At 44.9% G+C, this 14,273-nt stretch overlaps 1 long non-coding RNA gene across 1 annotated transcript; it reads right to left on the bottom strand.

The window, feature by feature from the left end:
- Positions 1-3,415: 3,415 nt before the first annotated feature.
- Positions 3,416-13,276, bottom strand: LOC115187329 (uncharacterized). Its single transcript, XR_003876032.1, has 2 exons — positions 13,100-13,276; positions 3,416-3,466 (listed from the first exon to the last, which is right to left on the bottom strand). It is a non-coding gene; the product is annotated as an uncharacterized LOC115187329 (long non-coding RNA).
- Positions 13,277-14,273: the final 997 nt, after the last annotated feature.

Here is a 14,273-nt window from a genome sequence, read left to right as displayed (position 1 = left end):
ATTTCATGTTTTAATGTGTTCTGAGTTATTTGCAGTCAACAGTCAGCATTCTCTGGTATGACTAGTACTGTGATAAAGAGATAAAGATGGCCAACCTCCCGCCCTCTCAGTGGACCCTATGATCACTCGTCTACACAGCTGATGCCTCCCGGACTCTTCACTAACACCTAGAAGCCACTACATCACCGGATTCCTGCCGTAAGCTCTGGACCTTTGCATCGGATCATCGCTGCTAGCTAGCTGCTACGAGTGGCTATAGTGGCTATCGCCCTTGTCCCGAAACTTGCACCAGTTAGCCGTGAGCCAAGCGCATCTCCTGGCTAGCAAACAAAATTACTACAACCACATACTTCTTTCGCTAACTGGCCTGGACCCTTTGTCGACACGAAGCCCTGCCGTTCCACCATGACTGGTCTGCCGACGTAACTCCGTCCGCTGTGCCCCCATCCGACCTTTGCCTGACGTCGGAGCTGGCGCTTCTACTAGCCCCGGCCTGCTAACTTTAAACGCTGTGTCTCCCGCTTGCTAGGTAGTAATGACTACCCAGCGGCTTCCCTGTTTCATCTATTGCTGTTCACTGGACCCTATGATCACTTGGCTACATAGCTGATGCCTGCTGGACTGTTCATTAAATACCGGTACTCAGTTTTGTTTATTTTCTGTTTATCTGTCGGCCCCAGCCCCGAACTCAGGGCCAGTGTGAAGTTAACAGACCCTCTCTGCCCATTCATCGCCATTTTACCTGTTGTTGTTGTCTTAGCTGATTAGCTGTTGTTGTCTTACCCTTTGTTATCTTAGCTAGCTCTCCCAATCAACACCTTTTATTGCTTTATGCCTCGCATTATGTCTCTTTTAAATGTCAATATGCCTTGTATATTGTTGTTTAGGATAGTTATCATTGTTTTAGTTTACTGCGGAGCCCCTAGTCCCACTCAACATGCCTCTGATACCTACTTTGTCCCACCTCCCAGCAATCCTCAAGTCTCTACCACTCAGCCATCCTCAAGTCTCCACCACTCAGCCGTCCTCAGGTCTCTACCACTCAGCCGTCCTCAGGTCTCTACCACTCAGCCATCCCCAGGTCTCTACCACTCAGCCGTCCTCAGGTCTCTACCACTCAGCCGTCCACAGGTCTGTACCACTCAGCCGTCCTCATGTCTCTACCACTCAGCCATCCTCAGGTCTCTACCACTCAGCCGTCCTCAGGTCTCAACCACTCAGCCGTCCTCAGGTCTCTACCACTCAGCCACACGCACTGATACTGACACACTCTTCACATACACACATATACATATACACACACTCATTCACCCATGCTCAGTCACTCAATACAGTATGTAGCCCTTGTATCAGATGATGTCTGGACAGAAAAAGTATGACACGCCATATTCTTTTTGTCCAGACAGCATCAGATACATGGTCTACACATATGGAGACAGAGGGTCACCAGGCCCAGGCCCCCAAGGGCTCTCCCGTACCGCATTCCCTGGCCCAGGCCCCCAGAGGCTCTCCCGTACCACATTCCCTGGCCCAGACCCCCTAGGGCCCTCCCATACCACATTCCCTGGCCCAGACCTCAAAAGGGCCCTCCCGTACCAAATCAAATGAAACGTATCTATATTGCCCTTCTTACATCAGCTGATATCTCAAAGTGCTGTACAGAAACCCAGCCTAAAACCCCAAACAGCAATGCAGGTTTAGAAGCACGGTGGCTAGGAAAAACTCCCTAGAAAGGCCAAAACCTAGGAAGAAACCTAGAGAGGAACCAGGCTATGAGGGGTAGCCAGTCCTCTTCTGCCTGTGCCGGGTGGAGATTATAACAGCACATGGCCTAGATGTTCAAATGTTCATAAATGACCAGCATGGTCAAAAATAATAATCATAGTAGTTGTCGAGGGTGCAACAAGTCAGTAACACAAGAGTAAGTGTCAGTTGGCTTTTCATAGCCGATCTTTGAGAGTATCTCTACCGCTCCTGCTGTCTCTAGAGAGTTGAAAACAGTAGGTTTGGGACAGGTAACACGTCCGGTGAATAGGTCAGGGTTCCATAGCTGCAGGCAGAACAGTTGGAACTGGAGCAGCAGCACGGCCAGGTGAACTGGGGACAGCAAGGAGTAATCAAGCCAGGTAGTCCTGAGGCATGGTCCTAGGGCTCAGGTCCTCCGAGAGAGAGAAAGAAAGAAAGAAAGAAAGAAAGAAGAAAGAGAGAATTAGAGAGAGCATATTTAAATTCACACAGGACACCGGAAAAGATAAGAGAAATACAACAGATGTGACAGACTGACCCTAGCCCCCGACACATAAACTACTGCATCATAAATACTGGAGGCTGAGACAGGAGGCGTCAGGAGACACTGTGGCCCCATCCGATGAAACCCCCGGACTGGGCCAAACAGGTAGGATATAACCCCACCCACTTTGCCAAAGCACAGCCTCCACACCACTGGAGGGATATCTCCAACCACCAACATACCATCCCGGGACAAGGCCGAGTATAGCTCACAAAGATCTCCGCCATGGCACAGTCCAAGGGGGGGCGCCAACCCAGACAGGAAGACCACGTCAGTGACTCAACCCACTCAAGTGACGCACCCCTCCCAGGGACGGCATGGAAGAACACCAGTAAGCCAGTGACTCAGCCCCGTAAAAGGGGTAGAGGCAGAGAATCCCAGTGGAAAGAGGGGAAACCAGCCAGGCAGAGACAGCAAGGGCTGTAGGTCCAGACACCCAGAGGCCCTCCCATACCACATTCCCTGGCCCAGACCTCAAAAGGGCCCTTCCATACCACATTCCCTGGTCCAGGCAGCCATACTGTCCCACACACATTTAGAAACATCTGAATCCCAAATGACACCCTATTCCCTATATAGGGCACAAATTTTGACCAGGCCCCATAGAATGCCACGATACAGCATCTTCTAAATGTGTGTTGAGAAACACTCCCTCCTGCTGGAGAACTGAGGAAGTGCACCTAACCATCTAAACTAGACACTTATAACAGTATCATTACCATCTGTTTGATATCAAATGGTTCATAGCAAAGTGTTGTTGAAGTGGTTGAAGACAGGTGCAGGTGTATAGAGCTGTAGTCAGTATTATATGAGAGGATCAGAGAGGGTTTTTGTAGAGGAGAGAGGGTATAGCGAAACACTGTGCTTCACTAGCAGCACAGAAATACACTGCACTGTCTTCAGCTTCTGTCAGTTTGGGAAAATGTAGATACGCCATTTTATTAGCTGCAGCATCTCCACTGACATTAAAACGCCCTTTAAAGGAATCTTCCACCGTTGGACTGGTGAATCTCACATACCCAATGAGTTTCAGAGCAGTGTTTTGGGCTGACTGTTGGTACCACAGTATCATGTCGTATCTTGTATCAGTGTGGCTGCAGGTGAGTTGAACTTTATCTTCAGGTCTTTTTAGTATTGCAGTAGGAGTCTGGTGAACTTTGTCTGTTTGTGACAGCCCTGTGGATGAAAACAGACAATATGAAATATACAGTATTACTCAGCATATTGACAACAATATATTTCAGTAGTAAATCTATCTTTCATGAGGGATTTAGTACCTGTCACCCATAGTGGTAGAGTTGCTACATGTATGAAAGCTTGATCATGTTGATGGTTCTGGAGAGAAGAGTCACATGGACAAGGAGAAAGGGTTTTCAGATAGTCAGAGATGTGATGTCATCTAGTGGGAGTGTCAAATGTATGTCAGCATCCCAAATGGCACCCTATTCCCTTTCTAGTGCACTACTTTAGACCAGAGCCCATAGGGGGAGAGGAGAATAAGTCAATAGAGAAGGGGAGCTGAACTGAGCTGCCGGAGGGGAAGGAAATGACATCACATGACGTCAGAACTTGTGTTGATATTCAAGCAGATCCCTTGTTCACCTACAGGTCTCCTGTTCAACTTAAGGTGTATTGTGGAACATATCGGTATCTACATTTTTTGAAAGGGTCTGTATTTTTTAGTCTTTAGATTGATCTGAGCTTTAGATTCTGAAGTCTTCACACTAGAAATTGGCTGTAAATAATACACTGCACTGACTTCAGGTCAGAACAGTGAGGGAGGGAGGAAGGATAGAGGGAGATTAGAGAGAGCGTAGTCATGTGTGATGTAAGAGTTCCTCCTGTTCTCTACTAAACCCTGTCTGATGGTAATATTGAGACCACGGCTCAGAACAACCTGCAAGAGGGGAGAGAGGATAGAGAGATTAGTCATGTGAATCACATCTATCCAGGGGGGGAAGAAATGGAATATCACATTGTAACATTGCATAATATATGTAATGAGTGATGACTCAACCGTAAAATACTGGTATACTGCACTAGGACAGATATCACCTTGCTTATGCCATCATCCATCTGTGTTTATCATTGGCACTGAGTCAAAGTCAAACATCAGATGCAGGTGTTCTGAGCCGTGGTCATAATATTACCATCAGACAGGGTGTTAGTAGAGAACAGGAGGAACTCTACATCAACTTGTGTTGGCTGGCTGCACAGTAATAAACTGCACTGTGTTCAGGTCCTCTCAGACTCACTAGATGAAGATAAGCCTCTTTCCCACCGTCTCCACTCACATTGAAGTGCTTTTCAAACGATTTCTCCATGGTTATTAACTTGTAATTTGCATAACCAATGAGTTTCATAGCAGTGTCTCCTGCTGACTGTTTGTACCATAGTATCATGTAGTAGTTAGGGATAGTATGGCTGCAGGTGAGTTGAACGTTTCCTCCAGGTCCTTCTGTTAGTGCCACAGGCCTCTGGTGAACCATGCTACTAAACAACTGCCCTGTGGACAGAGAGAGAGGAGAGAGAGGAGAGAGAGGAGAGAGGGAGAGAGGGAGAGAGAGAGGGAGAGAGGAGAGGAGAGAGGGAGAGAGGGAGAGAGGAGAGGAGAGAGGGAGAGAGGGGAGAGGAGAGAAGGAGAGAGAGGAGAGAGGAGAGAGGAGAGAGGAGGAGAGAGGAGAGAGGAGAGAGAGGAGAGAGGAGGAGAGAGGAGAGAGGAGAGAAGAGAGGGAGAGCGGAGAGAATATATATAAGATAAGGTGAGAAAGAGAGGAAGGATTGAGCGGAAAGGATATTTTATTCAGTTTGATGACATTTGTAGAATCGTTAGGCTTCTATCATAGTGATTAATACCTGTTACCCAGAGTGGTAGAGCTGACAGGTGAATCAGAAACTCTGAACATGATGATGAGGATGATGAAGATGCTGAGGAAGACGATATGAAGAGGATGATGAATATGCTGAGGAAGACGATGATGATGAAGATGGTGAATATGGCTGAGGAAGACTATGAGATGAGGATGTGACATGAGTGTCTCCGGATGAAGCTCTGAGGTGAAAGGAGATTGGCTGTAGTAGTATCATGTTTCCTTCAGGGTGGTGGATAGTGACAGTGTTAGAGGGAGTGTCAGGAAGCCTGTACTGTAAAGCTTGCTCATAGGACCTCACTGTGAACATGACTGATTACATGATATGACAATGAAACCATCAGACATTAGAAGAACTAGAGTTAGAGGTCCCCCTACAGTATGTGATGAGACCATCTCTTTACATATAATATTACATCCTGTTTGAAATACTGGGGTTTTTTTTGTACAGCTTGTACTTGTTTGTCTGTATCACTGTGTTGACTCACAGCACAGAAGTACATGCCGCTGTCTCCTGTCTCCAACTTCTTCACTGTGAAAGATCCACTCTCAGCTACACCTTAACAACTGGATATTTGTCTTCACTGAAGTCTCCATAGTCTGGTCTGCTATAAACTACTTGTGTAAACTACCTGCTTCATTCCCTCTCCTGGAAGCTGTCTGTACCAGTACATCTGGTTGTAGCCAGATCCCTTAGTATGACTGCAGTTCATCAGAGCATCACTGTCTTTCAGTCCCCAGAGTATGGTGGGTATCTGAGTGACTTCACTCCCCTCAACAAGACCTGTAAGGATACAGTGAGAATGAAATCAATAGAGTTAGGTACAGTTAGACCTGAATACATCAAGACTCAGGTGAAGTGAACATATGCTTGGAAACATCAATATCTAAAACTAGAGAAGACCGTCATCGTAAATAAGAATTTTGTCTTAACTTTCCTGGTTAAATAAATGAAACATTATGAAACTGTACCTGCAGCACAGAGCAGTGAGACAGTAACAGTGAAGAGAAATGTGAACATGTTTGATCACGTTATATGTGAGAGTGCTGGAAAGAGTCCTGGTATCAATGTATATAAAACAAGAGGATGTCACATAGATGAATAGATGACAAATCAGTAGACCACGGCAGGTTCCACCATATTCAACATGTCGTGGAAGTGGGAGGGACTGATGATCTGAGTACATCATGCTAATTAGTGGTTCAGACTGTAGAGACATTCACATTATTAAAGTTATAGGTCCCCCTACAGTCCATGATGAGATCATCAGCTCTTTACATATTATATTCTATCCTATAGTTTCCACATATTTATTTAGACTGTGAAACTTAATGCAATACAAAATAAACTGAAGGACAATACAACAAACCGTGACGCAGACGAGAAACAAACACTACTCACAAAATATATCACCCACAAAAACAGGTGGAACAAACATCAGCTTAAATATGACCTCCAATTAGAGACAATGATGACCAGCTGCCTCTAATTGAGATCATATCAAACAAAACCAACATAGAAATACAAAACTAGAACCTGAACATAGAAATACAAAACATAGATAAACACCCCCTGTCACACCCTGACCTACTAAACTCTACCATAGAAAATAACAACTTACCACGGTCAGGACGTGACAAAAGTATTGATTCAGGGATGTTGATACTTATGTAAATTAGATTTTTCTGTATTTCATTTTCAATGCATCTGCAAACATTTCTAAAAACATGTTTCCTCTTTGTCTTTAAGGGCTAATGTGTAGATGGGTGAACAAATATATATATTTTGTCCATCTTGAATTCAGGTTCTTAAACAACAAAATGTGGACGAAGTCAATGGGTATGAATACTTTCTGAAGGCACTGTAGCTTTAACAATCGGTGCTATGGTATACATAACCATACCATCTGCATACAGATTAATATGAAGGGATTTAATACCAAAGACCAATAATATTTATATGAATAGTAAAGAGAACTGGTCCCAATACTGAGCCCTGTGGTACACCTAATATTGAGGAAACTAGACTCAACACCATCAGAAACACACACATTGTGTCCTGTCTGTCAGAAAGCTCTTAAACCATTTGCAAGACTTATGTCCTGGCCCATTTCAGACAGTTTTTGAATGAGTAGGGAATGTTCAATGGTGTTGAGTGCCTTGGAAAGGTCTAGAAATATGACAGCACAATGATTTTTATGATCTATGCAGTTTAAAACATCATCTAAAACAAGCACAACAGCTGAAACAGCATTGCCAAAGACATTAGAGAAAGGAGATTGGAATCCGATTGGTGTTCAAAACGCCCCACCCAGCAAACTATCAACCAATCGCGTTCATGTTGTTATGCTGCGTCATGCGGTTGCTGAACTCATTGTCACGAAATCCCTTCTCAAAGTCAGAATATGAGATGAGAAACGTTCCTATTTTCCTCGAAAGTATGTAATGTCACGATTCCATTGCTACACATAATAGAGATATCAAGTTTATTCTCTGTAATGTTGTACTTCTTGTTGATGAAATCCATGCTTATGTATACCCATCATCGTAGATATCCCAGCTTGCACAGTGGATCTGGGCCGATTCCAGCTGAGAGTCAGACTTGGCCGACGTCATGTGGCCGGAGTCTGGGCCGCCTTCAGCAGTATTACTTATGGTGAGGATGCGGGGATTGAACTTGGGGCCGATTCCGGTGTTAGTAATCTGGCCCAAATGTATTACTTGTGGCTCGGGCTGATTGTGGCTACTCTCTGGCAGATGATTACACGGGCTGCTTTATATAATTACATTTCATTATTTATTTATCCATATTTTCTCATTGTTTCTGTGATCAAAAAATAAATGTAACATTTAAATTAAATTCTTTAAGAGTCCTAAGACTGAGTTGGTACAGATGCTGGTTCGAGACCCGTGCCGGACGCCACCGGGAAACCCATGAGGCAACGCACAATTGGCTCAGCGTCATCTGAGTTAGGGGAGGGTTTAGCCGGCAGGAATGTCCTTGTCCCATCATGCTGTTGTGACTCCTGTGGCAGGCCAAATGCATGCACGCTGACACGGTCAACAGGTGAATGGTGTTTACTCCAACACAAAATGTTTTTATGTGGATGTGTATAATTTCTATGTGTCAAATGTGTAAAAGTCATATTTAAAATGAAGAAATCGGGTAATTTTGTATACATTTATTTACATTTGCATCGGGTCGCTTCTGTGGGGATTCTGGTAAGATTCCGGCAAAGTAAGGCTGAATTCCGGTAGACGGATACGGCCCGATGTACTTGTGGAGATTCATCGTTGCTAGCTGGGATTTCAGAGCAGCTTCAGTCTCTAGGTATACCCCATCATGGTAGATATATCAGAGCAGCTTCAGTCTCTAGGTATACCCCATCATGGTAGATATATCAGAGCAGCTTCAGTCTCTAGGTATACCCCATCATGGTAGATATATCAGAGCAGCTTCAGTCCTCTAGGTTTACCCCATCATGGTAGATATATCAGAGCAGCTTCAGTCTCTAGGTTTACCCCATCATGGTAGATATATCAGAGCAGCTTCAGTCTCTAGGTTTACCCCATCATGGTAGATATATCAGAGCAGCTTCAGTCTCTAGGTTTACCCCATCATGGTAGATATATCAGAGCAGCTTCAGTCTCTAGGTTTACCCCATCATGGTAGATATGTCAGTGCAGCTTCACCTGCTGATACCACAGTATGTTGTTGTAGCTGGGGAGAGGTGTGTTCCACCTGCTGATACCGCAATATGGTGTTGTAGCTGGGGAGAGTGTGTTCCACCTGCTGATTCCACAGTATGGTGTGTAGCTGGGGAGAGTGTGTTCCACCTGCTGATACCACAGTATGGTGTTGTAGCTGGGGAGAGTGTGTTCCACCTGCTGATACCACAGTATGGTGTTGTAGCTGGGGAGAGTGTGTTCCACCTGCTGATACCACAGTATGGTGTTGTAGCTGGTGAGAGTGTGTTCCACCTGCTGATACCACAGTATGGTGTTGTAGCTGGGGAGAGTGTGAGAACAGGACAGGACAGCAGTTTCTCCAGAACTCTGAAATACTGAAGATGGAGACTGAAGAACGCTGGAACAGAGGAGTTCACCTGTTACAGAAGAGGAGAGAGAGACCTGTTTGTTATATCTACTGTAGTCATTCAGGAAATATATGGAATTATAGATTATTTTAGACGGTATCTAATCTGTGATCAAGAATAATGAAGAGATTCATGTTCAGAGGTGAATAATATCCAACAGTGAAAGATTCTTAGTTCAACACTGAGTCAAGATGAACATTCAAAAGGACATGGATCTTCAACTCTCAGACTCCTTACTACACACCATAGTTTACTGTGGTACTGTGTCTGGTGAGTCCACATGGATTTGTTGAGCTGTAACTCCACCTACAGGAAAGACATGATATCATACCATACTGTATCATGGTCTCCTGTATATCAGAGGTATCCTCCCCTTTCTGTTAGACCAGCTGGTGAGTGTCTTGGCATTGAATCAGAGTCAGATACAGTGTGATGTTAATACAGGTGTGATTAGTCTACAGTACACCAGGGAGGAGGTTTTTGTAGAGCAGAGAGGGAGATCTGATGCACTGTGTAAACTAGCAGCACAGTAATACACAGCACTGCTATTTGGAGTTAGTTGATTGATGGTTAAGGTGCTGGTACCACCTGCATTAGCATCTCCTTCTATATCAAATCCAGCCTCAGGATATCCAGCTTTCAATAGCATGTATCCTAAAAACACTAATTCTCTGTAGTTGGATTGCTTGTACCAGAGGATACGATTGTAGCCTGATATACTATGTGAACACTCCATCTTAGCCGACTCTCCCTGGTTCTTGTACAGGGATGCAGGTCTCTGGTGAACCTGGCTACTGAGAGAAGAACCTGGAGAGAGAGACAGAAAGAGGTGAAACAACATATAAAGAAACATATTCACCTGAAACATAAAACCAATCAACTGAGGAAAGTAGCAGTTGATGAAATCAATGATCTGAATACCTGCAGCCCAGGCTGTGTAACCCATGGTGATGGAGATAAGAATTCTGATCATGTTGACTCACTGTTAAGGAGACAGAAAGAATGAGACAGACAAACCACTCCACATGAATTAGAGATGGCTTCTCATGAACTCATCTCAGTGATCTTATAGAGGGATGCTGCCTCCTTATGAGAACATCTAAAAAATCAGAGACCTGAGATGAACCCTGCAGGAGGAGTCTATGTGGGACAGGAAGCAGGGTTTAGTAGAGCAGAGAGGGAGATCTGATGCACTGTTATCTGGAGTTAGTTGATTGATGGTTAAAGGAAATATTCACCCATTTTGAATGTTATATTATTTTTGTGGATCTCTGAGTGAGGTCTTAACAATGCCATGGGTCATTACATGTTTTAATGTGTATCTTAGTTATTCGCAGTCAAGCAGTCAGACATTCGTCTGGTATGACGTAGTACTGTGATAAAGTGATAAAGAGTGGCCAACCTCCCGGCCCTCTCAGTGGACCCTATGATCACTAGTCTCCACATCTGATGCCTCCTGGACTCTTCCCCAAAATGGCTAGAAGTCACTACATCACTGGATTCCTGCCGTAAGCTCTGGACCTTTGCATCGGATCATCGCAGCTAGCTAGCTGCTGCCGAGTGGCTATAGTGGCTATCGCCCATGTCCCGAACCTAGCACCAGTTAGCCGTGAGCCAGGCGCATCTCCTGGCTAGCAAAAAAAATGTGCTACCTTTGCCGGACGTCGGAGAAAGGCGCTTCTACTAGCCCCGGCCTGCTAACTTTAAACGCTGTGTTTCCCGCTTGCTAGGTAGTAACGACTACCCAGCGGCTTCCCTGTTTCATCTATTGCTGTTCACTGGACCCTATGATCACTTGGCTACATAGCTGATGCCTGCTGGACTGTTCATTAGTCTCGGTACTCCGTTTTGTTTAATTTTTGTTTATCTGTCGGCCCCAGCCCCGAACTCAGGCCCTCTGTGTAGTTAACTGACCCTCTCTGCCCATTCATCGCCATTTTACCTGTTGTTGTTGTCTTAGCTGATTAGCTGTTGTTGTCTTACCCGTTGTTGTCTTAGCTAGCTCTCCCAATCAACAGCTGTGATTGCTTTATGCCTCGCATTATGTCTCTCTCAAATGTCAATATGCCTTGTATATTGTTGTTTAGGATAGTTATCATTGTTTTAGTTTACTGCGGAGCCCCTAGTCCCACTCAACATGCCTCTGATACCTCATTTGTCCCAACTCCCAGCCATCCTCAGGTCTCCACCACTCAGCCATCCTCAGGTCTCTACCAATCAGCCATCCTCAGGTCTCTACCAATCAGCCGTCCTCATGTGTCTACCAATCAGCCGTCCTCAGGTCTTTACCAATCAGCCATCCTCATGTGTCTACCAATCAGCCGTCCTCAGGTCTTCACCAATCAGCCATCCTCATGTCTCTACCACTCAGCCATCCCCAAGTCTCTACCACTCAGCCATCCCAAGTCTCCACCACTCAGCCATCCCCAAGTCTCTACCACTCAGCCATCCCAAGTCTCCACCACTCAGCCATCCCCAGGTCTCTACCACTCAGCCATCCTCAGGTCTCTACCACTCAGCCATCCTCAGGTCTCTACCACTCAGCCATCCTCAGGTCTCCACCACTCAGCCATCCTCAGGTCTCCACCACTCAGCCATCCTCAGGTCTCCACCACTCAGCCATCCTCAGGTCTCTACCACTCAGCCATCCTCAGGTCTCCACCACTCAGCCATCCTCAGGTCTCTACCACTCAGCCATCCTCAGGTCTCCACCACTCAGCCATCCTCAGGTCTCTACCACTCAGCCAGACACACTGATACTGACACTCTTCACATACACACATATACATATACACACACACACACTCATTCACCCATAATCAGTCACTCAATACAGTATGTAGCCCTTGTATTTGATGATGTCTGGACAGAAAAAGTATGACACTCCGTACTCTTTTTGTCCACACAGCATCAGATACATGGTCTACACATATGGAGACAGAGGGTCACCAGGCCCCCAAGGGCTCTCCCATACCGCATTCCCTGTCCCAGACCCCCAGAGGCTCTGCCGTACCACATTTCCTGGCCCAGACCCCCAGAGGCTCTGCCGTACCACATTTCCTGGCCCAAGGCCCCCAAGGGCCCTCCCATACCACATTCCCTGGCCCAGGCACCCATACTGTCCCACACACATTAGAAACATCTGAATCCCAAATGACCAGGGCCATAAAGTGCCACTGTACAGCATCTTCTAAATGTGTGTTGAGAAACACTCCCTCCTGGTGGAGAACTGATGAAGTGCACCTAAACCATCTAAACTAGCCACTTATAACAGTATCATTACCATCTGTTTGATATCAAATGGTTCATAGCAAAGTGTTGTTGAAGTGGTTGAAGACAGGTGCAGATGTATAGAGCTGTAGTCAGTATTATATGAGAGGATCAGAGAGGGTTTTTGTAGAGCAGAGAGGGTATAGCGAAACACTGTGCTTTCCAAGCAGCACAGAAATACACTGCACTGTCTTCAGCTTCTGTCAGTTTTGGAAAATGTAGATACGCCATTTTGTTAGCTGCAGCATCTCCACTGACATTAAAACGCCCTTTAAAGGAATCTTCCACCATTGGACTGGTGTTCCACACATACCCAATGAGTTTCAGAGCAGTGTTTTGGGCTGATTGTTGGTACCACAGTATCATGTCGTAATTTGGATCAGTGTGTCTGCAGGTGAGATTAACTTTATCTTCAGGTCCTTTTAGTATTGCAGTAGGAGTCTGGGTGAACTTTGTTTGTTTGTAACAGCCCTGTGGATGAAAACAGACAATATGAAATATACAGTATTACTCAGCATATTGACAGCAATATATTTTAGCAGTAAATCTATCTTTCATGAGGGATTTAGTACCTGTCACCCATAGTGGTAGAGTTGCTACATGTATGAGAAGCTTGATCATGTTGATGGTTCTGGAGAGAAGAGTCACATGGACAAGGAGAAAGGGTTTTCAGATAGTCAGAGATGTGATGTCATCTAGTGGGAGTGTCAAATGTATGTCAGCGTCCCAAATGGCACCCTATTCCCTTTCTAGTGCACTACTTTAGACCAGAGCCCATAGGGGGGAGAGGAGAATAAGTCAATAGAGAAGGGGAGCTGAACTGAGCTGCCGGAGGGGAAGGAAATGACATCACTTTGACGTCAGAACTTGTGTTGATATTCAAGCAGATCCCAGTCATCACACTAGAAATAGGATGTAATTTGAAGAAATACCGGAACTGTTTCTTCAAGACAACAAAATCAACCAGATTATTTGGTATAGAGGTTTGATATCAACTTCCTCCATGTGCTCAGACATCTACAGTGGTGGATAGCAGGTGTGCTGGGTGTTGATGTACACTGCAGTTATGGAGTAAAGGATCAGAAGGGGGTTTTGTAGAAGAGAGAAGGGTATCTACATCACTGTGTTGACTTCAGGTCAGAACAGTAATACACTGCACTGACTTCAGGTCAGAACAGTAATACACTGCACTGACTTCAGGACAGAACAGTAATACACTGCACTGACTTCAGGTCAGAACAGTAATACACTGCACTGACTTCAGGACAGAACAGTAATACACTGCACTGACTTCAGGTCAGAACAGTAATACACTGCACTGACTTCAGGTCAGAACAGAAGCTGAGGAGATGCTTCTTTCGATCCATTTCCAAGGATTTCAAAATGCTCTTTTTAATGAACCTTCAACTGTCTGACTTTTATAATACACATATCCAATCAGTTTCAGACTAGTATCATCTACTGACACTATAATATAGTATTGTATTAACTAGTAGTATGGCTGCATACCAGTATCACTGTAACATTGGGACTTCCCAATAGTGTAGAGGGAACCTGGTGGACTTTACTGCCGAGAGAATGTCCTGTGAAGAAAACAATATTTTAAAACAGAAAGAATCATTATTTAGACATGTCTGTTAGTTGCTAATGTTTTCAGGATTTACATACATTCTACAGACATGTTATTATTAGCTGTTATCCTGAACAGTGAGTGTGTGAACGTGATGAAAGTCATGATGACTGACT

This window comes from Salmo trutta, unplaced genomic scaffold (assembly GCF_901001165.1).
Source record: "Salmo trutta unplaced genomic scaffold, fSalTru1.1, whole genome shotgun sequence".
Classification (NCBI taxonomy): Eukaryota; Metazoa; Chordata; class Actinopteri; order Salmoniformes; family Salmonidae; genus Salmo; species Salmo trutta.
The sequence above is the reverse complement of the archived record's forward strand: the minus strand, read 5'-3'. Positions and strand labels throughout refer to the sequence as shown.